Below are 18,593 nucleotides of genomic sequence, written 5' to 3'. Positions count from 1 at the left end.
CTCTCTAGGTTCATTATATCTGGTGTCTTGCTGGTAGAAATACTTTGTGTAGCCTTGATAGCAGTTTCCTTCTCTACTTGCTGTTCCTCGGTGCACTGTCCCTCGTTGTCAGGAAAAGGCTTCAATTTCCCCTTTCTCCTGAACTTCTCCATGTCGTTTCCCCATAGTGAGGGCAGATTCACTGCCCTCCCTAATCTCCAAGTCACTCGTAGGTCAGGAGAAATTTATTTCACTCCAACGGAGGTCTAAAGTGATTTTAATATTGTAATCAGGGATACCTAACACCTAATTGAGCTGTTTGGTCTACCTTTCACAGGCAAGCTCAGTGCACCCTGTAAAATGCCCCTTTGTGGCACTACCCACAGGGTATTGCCTCGCCCTTCAGGGTATGACTAAGTGACCTGGTCAGTGGTAATGCCCTCACACAATAACAGGTCATGGGAGCTGAGCTACCAGACCACTGTGGTAACTGTGGGTCTCCTGCATAAGGTGCAAACAGCAAATAGTCAACAACTGTATTAATAAAAGAATTGCAGACGAAATCTTCAACGTTCGTTCCAAACAAGATATGATCAGAGTTTGGGTACTAATTGGTTGTTCCTCACAAAACAGCGAGGATTTGATCTCATAACTGCTCAAAGTCTGAAGTTTTCCTTAGAACAAACCCGTGTGTGTCCTCTGCTGTACCAGTGGCGAGTCTCACGGCTTGTGATAGGCTCATCCTAGTAATGTAGGTCATTATGAGCTTTAGCCACAGCCTATAGTTCTTAGTTACCTCTATCTCTCGCCTGATGCTTCACTACTCGTAATTTGTATTATAGCTGCACTCAATTCTTAATGGATAGACCAAGTTATGGTATACTTTTATTAGCGTCTTGGCCTTGACACATACCAAACATCCATGATCCCTCCCAATTATTAAAGATTCTAGAACATCACGCACTTCCGGCGGCACGCACTCCGGGCCCCCACGCAATCCCGGCGGCCCGACACACATGCAGTCAACATGTTACATCAACAGCTGTGCAAGTTCACTTCCTCTTATCACTGGAGATTGCTGCGAACCCAAAATGTTTCGTCTGAGAACATTTAATACAAGAACATTAAGTCCAACAGATGCTATGTAGTGATTGTCTACAAGAAGACCTCATCCAGCAGACGATCCCGTCGTCATAACCTCGGAGAGCTCAAGAGGTTCCTGTTCATGCTAACACCGCCAAGTGATGAACATTCCTCGACATGAGCGCTATGTGATGAGCATTCCTTCACATGAGCGCTATGTGATGAGCAACTGCAGCCATCGTGTTGGGTTTGAGTGTTGTGAGTGGTGAGCCGGACTACGGTGCTCGGTGCTCACATGGCCACGTGTGCTCTTCGCCCCCACAACCAACAACAATGCTCAAATAATGGAGAGAAAAAGGCCTCCAGAGACAACCTATTCTCCCTTGCCAAGCTCTCCAGTAATTCACTAAAAATGCCTAAATGACCACAGAAGAAAAATTATCGACAGTGTGCTCACTTCAACCCAATTCCCGGACTGGAATTGGAATTACAATGGACCGGAGTCCATACTTTCCCCAAGTACTTATCTGGAGATGTACCAAGAAGGTGGAATTTGCTGACATTGTGTGTGGCTATGGAGGAGTGTTGGTTGTCCTTGCCCAGATTTTTCCTGACACGCTTATGTTAAGCATGGAAATACGGGTGAAGGTGCCAGACTTTGTTGACCGCATTCATGGCTTGAGAGATAAGAAGGATGTGCCTGGGGGATATCAAAATGTAGCTTGTATTCGTACTAATGCAATGAAGTACCTTCCAAATTTCTTTCAGAAAGGCCATTTAAGCAAAATGTTCCTGTTTCGTCATGCACACTTCAAAAGAGCCAAGCACAAATGGAGAATTATCAATGCATCACTCCTGGCAGAATATGGTTACGTTCTGCGTGAACGGGGGCCTTGTGTACACTGACGGATGTGAAGGACCTTCATGAGTGGATGGTTCATCCTTTTACAGAACATCCTTTATTTATTCGTGTGGATGAGAATAATTTGGCTAATGATCCAGTGGCACAGTGCCTATTTGAGAGCACCGAGGAGGGTCAGAAGGTATCCCGCAATAGTGGAGACAAGTTCCTGGCTGTTTTGTCGCAGCATGTCAGGTCCAGGACAACTTAGCATTTTGGAAGTGTGTGTACAGTAACAAACTGTATCAGACGACAGGCGAGTGGGCGCCTGACAGCTGAGTGGACAGCGCTTCGGATTCGTAGTCCTGAGGTTCCGGGTTCGATCCCCGGGGGCGGCGGAGACATAAGGGCAAAAAGTTTTTCACTCTGATGTCCCCTGTTACCTAGCAGTAAATAGGTACCTGGGAGGTAGACAGCTGCTGTGTGCCGCTTCCTGGGGGGTGTGTAACAAAAGGGAGGCCTGGTCGAGGACCGGGCCGCGGGGACGCTAAGCCCAAAAATCATATCAAGATAACCTCAAGAGAAGAGTAGCGAGGGCAGCCAAGTAACATTCTTACACATGTCCACTACTGTGTACACTACCAACAATCTCTTGCAGCTTCACGCTCCAGTACTACAGGTACACATGTCCCCCACTGTGTACACCACCAACAATCTCTAGCAGCTTCACGCCCCAGTACTACAGGTGCACATGTCCCCCCACTGTGTACACCACCAACAATTTCTAGCAGCTTCACGCCCCAGTACTACAGGTACACATGTCCCCCCACTGTGTACACCACCAACAATCTCTAGCAGCTTCACGCCCCAGTACTACAGGTACACATGTCCCCAACTGTGTACACCACCAACAATCTCTAGCAGCTTCACGCCTCAGTACTACAGGTACAAACGTTACCATCATCCTCCTGGTGGTTCCTGAACCTCAGGCAGCTGTAAGTGCTTGACCGCAGTGGTCACCCATCTGTGGTCACAGCCACCATCTTGTGTAAATAAGGTCACCTGGGTGTGGTCACAGCCGCCATCTTGTGTAAATAAGGTCACCTGGGTGTGGTCACAGCCACCATCTTGTGTAAATAAGGTCACCTGGGTGTGGTCACAGCCACCATCTTGTGTAAACAAGGTCACCTGGGTGTGGTCACAGCCACCGTCTTGTGTAAATAAGGTCACCTGGGTGTGATCACAGCCACCATCTTGTGTAAATAAGGTCACCTGGGTGTGGTCACAGCCACCATCTTGTGTAAATAAGGTCACCTGGGTGTGGTCACAGCCGCCATCTTGTGTAAATAAGGTCACCTGGGTGTGGTCACAGCCACCATCTTGTGTAAATAAGGACACCTGGGTGTGGTCACAGCCACCATCTTGTGTAAATAAGGTCACCTGGGTGTGGTCACAGCCACCGTCTTGTGTAAACAAGGTCACCTGGGTGTGGTCACAGCCACCATCTTGTGTAAATAAGGACACCTGGGTGTGGTCACAGCCACCATCTTGTGTAAACAAGGTCACCTGGGTGTGATCACAGCCACCGTCTTGTGTAAATAAGGTCACCTGGGTGTGATCACAGCCACCGTCTTGTGTAAATAAGGTCACCTGGGTGTGATCACAGCCACCATCTTGTGTAAATAAGGTCACCTGGGTGTGATCACAGCCACCGTCTTGTGTAAATAAGGTCACCTGGGTGTGATCACAGCCACCATCTTGTGTAAATAAGGTCACCTGGGTGTGATCACAGCCACCGTCTTGTGTAAATAAGGTCACCTGGGTGTGGTCACAGCCACCATCTTGTGTAAATAAGGACACCTGGATGTGGATTTGATTTTCACGAACTTACTATTTGTGTGTTGAATTGTCTTCCACTGACGTGTCCATGTCCACAGCGATTAGCCTGTCAGTGCCAGAACAGGTGAAGGCCGAGTCTTGGAGACGAAGATTACCTGACCATCCCTGGCGTGTCCAGCACTAGGCGAGGTGTCCTCAGGTGAGTGGGTAAGTATAGCGGAAATATCTTATTTAACAACTCACTTTTCAACACTTTGTAGAGATTATTTAATGTATCAACTATGCATAACAAAGAACAATTATCTTGATTGGAACGTGTCTAAATCTTTGAAATTTGGGGAGAGAGTAGCCATATTGGTGAGGCAGGTCAAAGGGATAAGGAAAGATTTCCCTTGAGAGGGTTGAGTACCCATCCAGTTGTATTGTTATGTGCCTCTGATATACAGATCAATCGCAGCATAATGCATTATGCTTAATACACTGGATGACGAACACGTCAGTTATGTTAGGTTGATTAACGATCCAACACAACCTTGCAGGTTAGGTTGGGTTGGTTCGTTAATGCAAGATTCTCAACTAATTAAAAAACAAAAAAACATTGGGACTAGCACTATAGGTCACTGGTAGATGGAGGAGCTGGTAGGCGGTGGACAACGGTGTGACCCGTTAGATGAATGGTGGATTAACAGGACGATGGTTCACTGGTAGATGAATGGTGGATTAACAGGGCGATGGTTCACTGGTAGACGAATGGTGGATTAACAAGATGGTGGTTAACTGGTAGATGAATGGAGCTTTAACAGGGGGCACCGAGGGATGATGGGGTTTACATCACACAATTCGCTCTTGTACACAATAAGACTATTTAGGTTAGGTCAGGACAGTTAGTGATGCATCGACATTATTTACACGTTAAATGTGTAGTGGGAGGAGGCGGGGAGGGGGGGGGGGAAACACTCGGGACGGCCAGCCGACGAACGGAAGGGCAGACAGTCGGGACTGCCAGCCGACGAACGGAAGGGCAGACAGTCACGACTGGGTGTTACTCTTGTACGGGAAGTAATCATTGCTAACAGGTATTGTATCTCACACCCCCTAAACCTTCCTTCATGCTGACACTAACCTGGTAATGCTTATCTCCTCACTCTAAACCTTAATGGCTTCACACAATCTACTTTAAATGTTCCTTGAAGCGACCTTGAAAAATGTTTTTTTTCCTCTGTGAATCCTTATTTGCTTAATTGCTGCAAAGGGGCCTGACGGCTGAGTGGACAGCTTTCGTTATTCCTAGTCCTAATGTTCCGAATTCAATCCCCGGCGGAGGCGGAAACAACTGGGTAGTGTCTTTCACCCTGATGACCCTGTTCACCTAGCAATAAATAGGTACCTAACAGACAGCTGCTAAGGGGTGCTTCATGGGTGTGTGTAACAAAAAGGGGGCTTGGTCGAGAACCGGGCCGCAGGGACACTAAACCCCGAAATCGTCTCAAGATGACCAAGATAACCTCATTGAAACCGACTTAACCAATTTGAAACTCTTCCCTAAACTTTTCTCCTCCCGAAATTAAAGTCTAATGTTTGCTGTATCTCTCACGCTAATTCTTTGTTACAGTATATGAAATGATCAACTGTATGAATCTATTAAAAACATTTGGAATTCTCTTCGAATTTCCTCCCTTCCCCTCATTCCCAGGCATGTTGCAATGATAATTACAGTTGAAAAACTATACTTACACTACCTAATGCGACGAAATATTTTAAAACACTATAAAACATTGATAAAACAAACATTTTGGTTTTGAAAGTTTTTTTACTTCGTTCGTCACTTATGCCCTTCTTACCCTACTATTTTATATTGTTGTGTACCACTATAAATGTGTTTTAGTAATATTCACATACAACGAGACAGGATAGTTGAGGGCGCCAGGCTGTCTGATCTTAGTAATTAAGGGATCTCACCCTTTAGAAGTAATGACTACAAGTTGACCTTGCCTTTTGCTAAGCCGATAATTGCAGACGGCTGGCTGGGGTGTCCCCTTCAGACAAGCAGCTACCTATTGTTTTAGGGAGAGAGCCTGAGGCTATCTTACCGGGTAGGCAGGGCTTAGCTCCAGGATCCCCCCCAAATACCCATGGAAGTGTACTTTTGAGAGGAGACAAAATTGAATGTTGAGCAGAACAGTAGTGGAGATCGCTGGTCGTGAGTCCCACAGCCAGGCCAGGCTTCCACAGGCCGGGTGGGGAACTCAACTGTAACCATCCCACCCCCTCCCCTCTCTATCAAACTTTGGCTCAGTCTTGGGTGAGTGAGCTTGTGAGGTGACGTATAGTGTGTTTTCCAACTTAGGTGTTGTGTGATTTTCAGGGGCAGTCAGCCGTAGAACTGTCAATTTCCTGTATGGTGATTTACATTTGTGTATTCATGTTGATACTGAACATGTTATGATATAGTTTAATTGTATTACCCATTTAAGTGAAGACCTAATAGTAAACATAAATCATTAATTTGTTGCTGTAAATTGGCTTTAATTCCGATCCCGGGATCTTGGGTTTCCTATGATAGGTTGCAGGTTGGAAGGGGAGGGGGAAGAGTTCTCGGATGCTTATGGACTTGAAGGCGTGATTATATACGAGTACAAACTTACAGTTGATACATAAACATTTCTGATATTGTGTTGTACAAACAAGTTCCATTCCTTGTATTACATAGGTTTACTAGAATGGATGGTGGCGGTGAAAAGTATTAGTCTCTCGAGTTTACTGGTAGCTGATCAGGTACAATGCCTTGTTTTTGTGGTACCTTGGTGATCAATCATCGAGGTTACAGGGTGTTGAACTGGAGCGTGTAGTATGAACTCTTGGGAACTCTTGAATAGTTAATATAATGACTGGACTAATGGACAGAACAGCTATTAGTTTCCCTTTCTCGATACAGTAACATCTTGCATCTAACCAAAAACATTTGGTTTCCTATAATTTCACCTTTTTAATGTTGCATGCATCATCATTGCAGCACGACTTAACCACGTTTTAAATCTTCGGTATTGCTTTGCAAATTTGGAACCCAGGACGGGAGGCATCCTTTACATCCTCAATAACCCCTACAATGGTCCTCTGCTGTTATTATTTAATTTTAGTCCGGGGCATAGTATCTTACCTGAGAGTTGGACACTGGCTCATAATACCCAAGCCAAATTAACAACAATTCAGGCCCACATCAGAAAATTAATGAGAGTCGAGAGTTAGAGTCGAAGCGATACTCGGGGGACTTCCAATCAAAGATATTAGACAATTGCACCACCACATGGTCAAATAAATTGCAACCTGGAATGTCTTTGATTACCCAGAGCCGGGGTTCGAATCCTGCTCACAAGCACCTAATTTTCTCATTGATACATCACATTAATGTGATTTCTTGGTGCCTTCAGACCCATCTCTGACATCCTGTAAGTTTAAAGTACTTGAAAACATTATACACGACAGGCGAATGATTCAAATTAGACTCCAACTTGCCCCTAGTCTGTATGGTTTCCTTGCTGGAAGAAGCATTCAGACTTGCTTTACTGAATATTTTATTTGACAGGGACCATGTTCTCGGGCGACATTTATTGACCTCCCAACTGCTTTTGATTCATCAAAAAGGGGAAATATCTTAGAATAATTAACCTCTTTTGGAGATAATGTTATACTTGACATACCTCAAGGGGTACCCTTGTATCACAACTGCCTCAGTTCTTTCAAGGGGGCTCAAAAGTAAACATTCTGAACCATTTGAGTCAAGTTCGTCGAAAGGAGGCGTGCTTAGCCCATCATTGTTCAATGTGCTAAAACGCCAAATAAACTTATATTCCCACACTAGCTGATAAAGCTGTCATCTGTTATGTCTGACATTTGTATTGTTTCGAATACCCAAACGAGACTGCAAGCTCTACGCGATTCACTCGCTGCTAAAAGCATCGAATTCAGTTTTGTATATAATTTAATCCATCGCTCTTTTTTCCTAAAATGAATCCATGTCCCTCAAGCTCCAAAGTCAACAACCAAAACAAATATAGGCAGCACAAATACCTTTGAGTAGGTATCAGTGACAATGTAAACGACCATCTTAGGTTAAAAGACAAATCACTGAACATACTTTCTGGTATGAAAATTGGTATTAATGTTAAATATGGTAGACTATTCAACACGTTTGTTAGTTGATTGCATTTATCTTCCTCGCCTGTTTGCACAAATTGGAAGTAATACATAATGAAGCCATGAGGGTAATTCTTGGTACCCCAAGATGCACATGAATCATTAACTTGAGGGAAGAACTGAAGCTTCCAACTATACTAGAGAATCATACAAGTCAACTCACAACCTTTTCCCTTAAAGTCACGAGACCCTACATCTCCAGCCTTGCTCGGAGACAAGTTATTCTGTACCGTTAACACCGTATTAAGTGGTGCAACATACCAACTCACTCCTTGTATGATAAATTACCGAGTAAAATCCCAACAATCTAATCAAACTGAACATTCCTTTTAAATGCAATATACCTGCAACTGATATTCCTCTTCATCTGTTCCCACAATTCAAGTACCATATACACCTGCCACTAAGAAAGGTAACGAGAATCTGCTCTTTCCAAAGCTGTCACACTTTATATAATTGCCTCTCGTCATAACTTTTAAGATCCCATGAGTACTGTCTACACCGATGACCCAGTCCAATCATCTACAGGACGGACTGCAGCAGTATGCAGGTACAGGAACAACACTTCCACACAGTAAGTGCCAGGTTAAACAACTGGCTGACCTCTGTACAAACTGCTGCTGCACTACAACTAGCTCTCAGTATATATAAAGTCACAGGAGGTGGTGACAATTGTGTTTCAAAGTCTGCTCTTCAAAACTTTTCCAGCATGATCGACAGTAAGAGCTTCATAATTGCACTTATAAATAGTCGCAGAATAAAGGGTTCAGAATCTCGTGTATGGATACCATCTCACAAATATAACCCACCATAATGACTGACACTGTAGCCAAATTTGCGTGTAACAAGGAAGTTGAATTAGACCTAGGTGTCCCCATCTCTTGTCAAGACTATATTGATTAACACTCTGGTATAATAGAAATTACCGACTCCCAACGGTCTGAAAACACCAGCATAAAAACCTGTTTTGTTTCGATCAGAAACCTATGTATATGGGCAGCACAAAACGTTCCCAAGACTGGGCGACGTTTCTGAAAATCCGAGTCAGGCCAAACCGACCTGCATAAGACATTAACATACTGAGAAGCTGCACATTTACCACACAATATATCATAACACTTGACAAACTGAAAAAGCCATCGACACACTGGCTTGACTACTAGAAGTAAATTATGAATGACCCACGTCCGATAAAATACTTCTTTGACAACTACAAAATAAAAGATTCCTCCAACAATACACTGACTATTTGGACCCAAATGCTGGAGTGCCACAATGCTGTGTACTCGCGCCAACATTACACCTCACACTACAGAGGGAAGGAAGGGGAGGAGTGGAGGCCCTGCTGATAAAGTATTAGGGTTTCAGGAGATTGATATCCCAGGCTGCGAGTTCAGAGACTACATAACAGTCACCATGACGATGGCAGGACCAAAGATAGTAACTGTGATATATAACCCTCCGTTAAATGACAACCATTGCAGTTCCTACCATAACTGAAAGGGCAGACTGTCGCCTGTAAAAAATCTATTCCGACTTCCAATCATAGGAACTCCACCCATTAAAAGATACAAGAACCATATGGTGGCACAGCGAGCGAGCTAAACTATTGGACATGGCAAACGTTTTAATCCAACATGTAATCAACACTTAATGATTAACCAGCTTGACTTTACCTCGAATTCACTGAACGATTCACATACATGGGAAATAAAGTTCGAAGACCCATGAGAATGAGTGAACACTGTCTTTACGTTTAAATATATGGTGAAAGAAGGGATAACTTACTCAGGGAAGGGACCAGAAAGCCAAAGCCTGCAATATCTAAATTGAAATTACAAGGAAACAATTTATAATATAAACACAGGTAGCAAAGCTCAAAAAGTAAGACTGCACAGACATTATTCATTACATCACCCAGAAGAGCAAGGTGGCGGCACAAATTTGTCCTGGTATGAGAGAAAGGATTTTCACTTCTGTTAAGTTGGGTGAGTGAGTATGACCAGATGTATATCAGCGTGGAATCTACAGGAGTGCACATCCATCCGTGCACTCTCCTGTATTCTCTGGTCTGGGACCAAGGTGTGCCTTGCTGGGTTTCTATGGGCTGGACTCTGGCTGGGCTGGCGAAGGATATTGCAAGAGTTGTTGCACGCCCAGATCACCAGAGGAGACTATGCAAGTCATCAGTGGCACTCAGTTGTTCCAATCATAGGGAGAGAACTTAGAGGGTTAGTTTCGTGCACCCAGGTCTGAAGGGTTTACTCACACGTTAAGGCAGGTCTAACCTTCCTTGTTACTAGTCCACAACACCATGAAATCTTGACATTACTTTATGGAATTGCCATATGTCACGGTAAAATCTCTAGGAAGAGATTCGGCCTACTCCATTATCACCTATTCTACTCATTCATGTCTATTTAATCAAGAACTGCAGCCAAGAACAACTACTACTTCCAGACGTCTAGACAATACCACCAGTCTACCTACCCCATCGACCCTCACCCCACCTTGCACCTGGGTTGCTGGGAGACCACGCCCTCTGAAACAAGCAGTTTAACAGCCGGTTAATAGTCAAAGAAGTCACCAGCGCCATCTGCCCGGCTGATATTCTGTATAAATTGGGCGTTCTTGCTCAACATGAGTTAGATTACTCCTGTGTGCTCAACTGAGTAGACCTGTTAACATTGTGTGGTAATGGATTTAGTCAGACTAGCCCATAGTATTCTGCACCATATTTTGCACCTTAACGTAATGTAAATTTGATTGTTCATCCTGTTAGTTTTGCACACTTTGTATTAGAGCAAAGCCTGGATATTTTTGTAATTTGTTTAATTTTTAAAGTAAAGTATTTTTTAAATGTTTTTTTCCCTCTGCTTTATCCTACAGTTTACCTCACTATGAAGACACCTTTGCAGTTTAATTTTTTTTTTGTATATTTTGTGACTGGAATTAGAGACTGCATGGCCACCAATGTTTCCCGTCACACATTCGTTTACGCATTTGTCTGCTATTCGTCTATTAGGTCACTAGATAATTGGGCAAAGCGAAACTAGACCAAATTATGGATTTTTTTCACAGCCAGGATTGTGCAGCAAGCACTACTGACAGAACTCATCAACAGCATCAACTGAGAGAAAACATGAAACCAGGAAGTCTGTTCTATCCTTGTTTATATGTGATAATGATGGAACTAGTACTCTGAGCAGACCTAGATGAATTATGGACTTAGACTATGGATTTCAAAGAGTACACAGAACTAAGATTCTTACAGCAGGCACCCAGAACACAGCAGAAAAAGTATATTTCTGTCGATTGAAAGAATAAAAGATTGAATAAAAGACTCTGTCGATTGAACAGAAATAATGCATATGGCAAACAAGCTGGAGACAACGATAGGCACAGACCAAGAGGCTAAGAGGAGGAGACGCCTGGTCACCAGGACCAGTTACACTACAAAGCAGCTATAGCTGTAACAGACCATGTAATGTCCTGCTGGTATTTGGTAACAGGGGCCACCCCCTCCCCCAGAGAAGGCTGTGGTTCTCCCCCCAGAATAGGAACCAGGTCAACTGATTCAACAATGTGTGACAACCCATGAAATGACCGCCAATTGTAACATTGGCCTCAGAGGGCCGTTACATTTTTGAAGACTCAAAGAAAAAAGGAATTAGAGATCCGAGAGCTACACAAGAGACAACGACTATGGGTACAACGGAGAAGAGATATTGGTACAACAAAATGAGGTAAAGTCCCATACAAAAGATTTGGTTCTTTAGAAGATTCTCTGGTGCAAGTGTTACGACATGGTTGGTCTATGTGATAAGTATATAATAAGAAATACAAAAAAAAATATTGTAATACAATTAGTATACGGTACATATTTAGGCATTGGTTAGGTTAGGTGTTTAGGTTATGTTGGCGATTATTTGTATTTGTAGTACGTGGGTGAAGCATTTACAGCATTGTGGTTCAAACAAAAGTCGTCAACGAATCAGTGTTAAAGATATGTTTGAACGTCATCAGTTGTGACCTACCTGATCAACCAGGTTGTGATACCAGATCAACCAAGCTGTGATTCGTACGTCAGACTGCGAGCAGCCGCGTCCAACGGGCTGGTTGACCAGTCCAGCCACCAGGAGGCCTGGTCGATGACTGGGCCGCGGTGATGCTAAGCCCCGGAAACACCTCAAGGTGAGACATTTAAAAACAGGTTTTTCATTCATAAACCTTCGGGGGGAGGGGGGTTAGCAGGTGTATGGAATGTACTTTAGCCTTTGTTTACGAGGACGAGCTTTTACACTTGACTCAATAGATCGTGTGCAAACTTCTCAGTGCTTAGCTGGCGACCTCTATTAGAATTCGAAAGCTCTAACTTTCACTTCACCTACTTCTAATAAAAGTAATAGCCAACAGAACCTTAACACCTAATCTAACCTACCCCCTAACTTTGCATTGAAATTTAAATTATAATATTAACTCATGACAACCAATTGTTTACACAATGTTAAACCGGATGAATACATTTGGCCAGGAGCTAACGGGATGGGGGGGTGGGGGGGTATGGTCACCACTAATGAGCCTGGCCTGAGGACGGGGATGCTGGAAACGAGCATTTGACCTTTGTCGAAAAAGAGAGGTTGGTTTAATACAGTTCAACCCATCCATGAATGGGTAAGTTCATCCAGACCTGAAATTTACCATTTGGAGGAGCTGCCCTTCCTAGGTACCTGCGTATGTATATATATAGATGGAGAAAGAGGCCCATAAAGGTTTATTACAAAGTCTGAAACCTTCACGTTTATAAACATCCTGCCACCCGGTTTCTCTCTCAAGAGATCTACCTTTCTCCCTGGGAACCCGAGTCAAAGGTAAAACTAGTGATCAGAGTAATCTGGAGAAAGGTTTGGAGGAGCTCTGGGGCAGTCAAGTGACTGCCCAGAATCTAATAGGAAAAGCTGCCAAGAAACTGGCCTCTCCAGTGACAACATTTTGTACGGGAACATACATCCAGTCTATAGAGGAAGGTTCTACCCAAGTTACTCATTCCGACAACTTCAGGAAGCATCCGAAAGGAAGTTAACACGCTCTAGTCTTATATGAAGGAAACCTTCGGTAAACATCCGGCCTGGAACTCGCTTCCTTCGGAGCCTCCTTTGTTAGCTTGGACAAAGGGAACATCCCCCAGTGACATTAGTAACGGCTTCATTCCCAGCAAAACCATAGACCCCTTGAGTAGTCTGGTGTCCCTGCTTTAAAACCTTTTATCCTGTGGTCATAGGAGCTCTGCCAATTATATAGTCTTCTCGCAATAATGAGGGACACTTAGCACTAACAACAAACCAGGTAAACTACGTTACGCAGTTCTGGAGACCCAGAAACCTTCACCTCTAACACTTCACAGGGCCTGCCACCTGACCACAATATCTGTTGATCTGTAGAATTGCTGCAACGTTCCAGAGCTACCAATACCTTGTGCAAGATGCGGATGATGGCCACGTAGCTGCCAAGTGGTCAACCTCCCGAAACTGTCCCCGACGTTATATTCAGCTTGTTAGGCTTTGCCCCGACACTTTCCCCTCATGCTATAACTTTCCTTTCGCAGGACAGTCTTCTAACCCCCAGCTGAAGCATCACCCTCTTGGGTAGTTTTTGTCTATAATTGATTGGACTGGTGGGAGAGAAGAGACTAACAGAAGGGTGGATGGAGAGGGGAGGCAAGAGGATTGAAATGTACCCAAAAATGTTAGATTAACATTAACCATGTTACACTACCTACCACTAAATGGTCAAATTACTGGCCAAAAGAATGGTTTACCACTTAAGTGATTGATGCACAAATTAAATTAGACTATACCTATTAGAAGATCACTGCTTCATGGTATAGCGAGTTAAATGATTAAAATTATTAAACCCTTCACGTATTGTACTTGTGGGAATATATACACTACATTATGACCACTGCGATTCGAGAGAAGTTTTTCCAAGTAACTTTAATCCCTCCTTACCTGCAGTGCCGTTGTACGAGACCAATTTCTTGGGTCTGGTTGACCATTCCTGCAGTGCCGTTGTACAGATGCACTCTCGTACATGTCTGAAATTACAAATTATATTAAAAACCTCAAAATAATAAAATGAACAAATCTTCATGTAAAGTTTGAGAAATATCCCGCTAAACAATCGATCAGGTCAGTCTTTGGTTGATCTAAAAAGCCGACTTACTACAATGGCAAAACCCAACCTCAGACTTGACTCATCCACAGGCCGTTCTCAACAACGGCCAGGTGGTCGTTAACCCGGGCAGCCAAACATGAACGTGAAGAGCGCTTCACACACAACTTGTCCTCAATCTATGCTCCTCCGTGCTCTGACCCACAACAGTTCATACATTTTAACACTAGATTCATTTAAAATAGCTTTTCATACGTGAACTATTATTATACATAGTTATTTATTACGCGAGGGAGACTGGTTGGAATACACTCGGGAGCTATAATGTCCAACAACTATCAGACCTATACACTATATAAATATACATTAATATTTACTTGTATTGGACAAAATATAGTGCTTAGTTACACAGACGGTTAATGTTAATTATGGCGTCTCTGGTGTTGGCTGCAGCGTGCACGACATTGAGTCAGGATGGCTAGTTGCATTCACATAGGATGGTCGGAGAGGGGGGGGGGGGGGTGAAGAGTGACACTTGCTAAATTAAAAGTCTTTGGTCCAAATTTCAAAGCCAGAAGTCTGATAATTCACAAGAAACACCTTGTAACTGCCAGAATTTAACTATAATAATTTGTAAACTTTTTCCACCTGCTTTTGGTCGAAGGTTCAATTTCACTATAAAGTTAACACTCACGCCGCTGTTATGGAACAGTTAATCACATAGCAGTCGTTTTAGAATTTAATTTTGTTTTAATAAGCTTCATGAAAAGTCTTGAGCAAGGTAAAATTGTCAACTAATAGACAAAGGTATATTACACTATCATATTTACTAACAAGTAAACCAGAGCTAATTGAATTATTTTAAATAAAGTTTTAATATTTTGTAGCCATGGTTAATTAGAAAATCAGCAAATATTGTTCTACCAACAGAAAACAACGTGATAAAATAACTAAACATCTAGAGTAACTTGCCTGTAAGCCTGGCGCAGGTAACCTGATCTACAGCACTGTTCAGGTGACTAATTAGTAACACCAGTGAGGCGGGCGGTGAGCAGCACCTCTCCCCACGACGGCCCACGCCACACTGCCCACCGCGACTCCTGACTACCTTGGCCTGATGGGTCAACTACCTGTGACGTCATTCACCTCACCTCACATGAGGCCGCCTCACTTACAAATAATTCACAAGTAACAAGTCACTTCAACAATATTAATATAGTTTATTTCTATTCATGTGAAGTATGAGCAAGTGTGAGTATGTATTAAAAGCACATACTTCACTACTGGACATTAAACCCACTACCACACCCACCTAGTAGCATGGAGGCTCCATAACGCCTTCTGTAACTGTTATGTTGGGGTCTAGGCCAGGGGCCAGGTACAGTAACCGGTTATGGTGTTCAGCCTCGTGTGTGTGTTGGGGTCTAGGCCAAGGGCCAGGTACAGTAACCGGTTATGGTGTTCAGCCTCGTGTGTGTGTGTGTGTGTGTGTGTACTCATCTAGTTGTGCTTGCGGGGGTTGAGCTCTGGCTCTTTGGTCCCGCCTCTCAACCGTCAATCAACAGGTGTACAGATTCCTGAGCCTATCGGGCTCTATCATATCTACACTTGAAACTGTGTATGGAGTCAGCCTCCACCACATCACTTCCTAATGCATTCCATTTGTCAACCACTCTGACACTAAAAAAGTTCTTTCTAATTTCTCTGTGGCTCATTTGGGCACTCAGTTTCCACCTGTGTCCCCTTGTGCGTGTTCCCCTTGTGTTAAATAGACTGTCTTTATCTACCCTATCAATTCCCTTCAGAATCTTGAATGTGGTGATCATTTCCCCCCTTACTCTTCTGTCTTCCAGCGAAGTGAGGTTTAATTCCCGTAGTCTCTCCTCGTAGCTCATACCTCTCAGCTCGGGTGCTAGTCTGGTGGCAAACCTTTGAACCTTTTCCAGTTTAGTCTTATCCTTGACTAGATATGGACTCCATGCTAGGGCTGCATACTCCAGGATTGGCCTGACATATGTGGTATACAAAGTTCTGAATGATTCTTTACACAAGTTTCTGAATGCCGTTCGCATGTTGGCCAGCCTGGCATATGCCGCTGATGTTATCCGCTTGATATGTGCTGCAGGAGACAGGTCTGGTGTGATATCAACCCCCAAGTCTTTTTCCTTCTCTGACTCCTGAAGAATTTCCTCTCCCAGATGATACCTTGTATCTGGCCTCCTGCTCCCTACACCTATCTTTATTACACTACATTTGGTTGGGTTAAACTCTAACAACCATTTATTCGACCATTCCTTCAGCTTGTTTAGGTCTTCTTGAAGCCTCAAACAGTCCTCTTCTGTTTTAATCCTTCTCATAATTTTAGCATCGTCCGCAAACATTGAGAGAAATGAATAGATACCCTCTGGGAGATCATTTACATATATCAGAAACAAGATAGGACCGAGTACAGAGCCCTGTGGGACTCCACTGGTGACTTCACGCCAAACGGAGGTCTCACCCCTCACCGAAACTCTCTGCTTCCTATTGCTTAGATACTCCCTTATCCACTGGAGCACCTTACCAGCTACACCTGCCTGTCTCTCCAGGTTATGTACCAGCCTCCTATGCGGTACTGTGTCAAAGTCTTTCCGACAATCCAAGAAAATGCAGTCCGCCCAGCCCTCTCTTTCTTACTTAATCTTTGTCACCTGATCGTAGAATTCTATCAAGCCTGTAAGGCAAGATTTACCCTCCCTGAACCCATGTTGGCGATTTGTCACGAAGTCCCTTCTCTCCAGATGTGTTACCAGGTTTTTTCTTACGATCTTCTGTGTGTACTCACCTAGTTGTACTCACCTAGTTGTGTTTGCGGGGGTTGAGCTCTGGCTCTTTGGTCCCGCCTCTCAACCGTCAATCAACACGTGTACAGATTCATGAGTCTATCGGGCTCTGTCATATCTACACTTGAAACTGTGTATGGAGTCAGCCTCCACCACATCACTTCCTAATGCATTCCATTTGTCAACCACTCTGACACTAAAAAAGTTCTTTCTAATATCTCTGTGGCTCATTTGGGCACTCAGTTTCCACCTGTGTCCCCTTGTGCGTGTTCCCCTTGTGTTAAATAGACTGTCTTTATCTACCCTATCAATCCCCTTCAGAATCTTGAATGTGGTGATCATGTCCCCCCTAACTCTTCTGTCTTCCAGCGAAGTGAGGTTTAATTCCCGTAGTCTCTCCTCGTAGCTCATACCTCTCAGCTCGGGTACTAGTCTGGTGGCAAACCTTTGAACCTTTTCCAGTTTAGTCTTATCCTTGACTAGATATGGACTCCATGCTGGGGCTGCATACTCCAGGATTGGCCTGACATATGTGGTATACAAAGTTCTGAATGATTCTTTACACAAGTTTCTGAATGCCGTTCGCAAGTTGGCCAGCCTGGCATATGCCGCTGATGTTATCCACTTGATATGTGCTGCAGGAGACAGGTCTGGCGTGATATCAACCCCCAAGTCTTTTTCCTTCTCTGACTCCTGAAGAATTTCCTCTCCCAGATGATACCTTGTATCTGGCCTCCTGCTCCCTACACCTATCTTCATTACATTACATTTGGTTGGGTTAAACTCTAACAACCATTTGTTCGACCATTCCTTCAGCTTGTCTAGGTCTTCTTGAAGCCTCAAACAGTCCTCTTCTGTTTTAATCCTTCTCATAATTTTAGCATCGTCCGCAAACATTGAGAGAAATGAATCGATACCCTCCGGGAGATCATTTACATATATCAGAAACAAGATTGGACCGAGTACAGAGCCCTGTGGGACTCCACTGGTGACTTCACGCCAATCGGAGGTCTCACCCCTCACCGTAACTCTCTGCTTCCTATTGCTTAGATACTCCCTTATCCACTGGAGCACCTTACCAGCTACACCTGCCTGTCTCTCCAGCTTATGTACCAGCCTCTTATGCGGTACTGTGTCAAAGGCTTTCCGACAATCCAAGAAAATGCAGTCCGCCCAGCCCTCTCTTTCTTGCTTAATCTGTGTCACCTGATCGTAGAATTCTATCAAGCCTGTAAGGCAAGATTTACCCTCCCTGAATCCATGTTGGCGATTTGTCACGAAGTCCCTTCTCTCCAGATGTGTTACCAGGTTTTTTCTCACGATCTTCTCCATCACCTTGCATGGTATACAAGTCAAGGACACTGGCCTGTAGTTCAGTGCCTCTTGTCTGTCGCCCTTTTTGTATAATGGGTGTATATTGTGTATGTGTGTGTGTGTGTGTGTGTGTATGTGTGTGTGTGTGTGTGTGTGTGTGTGTGTACTCACATAGTTGTGTTTCCGGGGGTTGAGCTCTGGCTCTTTGGTCCCGCCTCTCAACCGTCAATCAACAGGTGTACAGGTTCCTGAGCCTATCGGGCTCTATCATATCTACACTTGAAACTGTGTATGGAGTCAGCCTCCACCACATAACTTCCTAATGCATTCCATTTGTCAACCACTCTGAC

The 18,593-nt window shown here is 43.9% G+C and overlaps 1 pseudogene; it reads left to right on the top strand.

Annotated features, from left to right (window-relative positions):
• The first annotated feature begins 1,474 nt into the window (after positions 1 to 1,474).
• LOC138370660 (tRNA (guanine-N(7)-)-methyltransferase-like) lies at positions 1,475 to 2,174 on the top strand (annotated as a pseudogene).
• Positions 2,175 to 18,593: the final 16,419 nt, after the last annotated feature.

Source organism: Procambarus clarkii, chromosome 33, assembly GCF_040958095.1.
Source record: "Procambarus clarkii isolate CNS0578487 chromosome 33, FALCON_Pclarkii_2.0, whole genome shotgun sequence".
Classification (NCBI taxonomy): Eukaryota; Metazoa; Arthropoda; class Malacostraca; order Decapoda; family Cambaridae; genus Procambarus; species Procambarus clarkii.
This window is presented reverse-complemented; position numbering and strand designations above follow the sequence as displayed.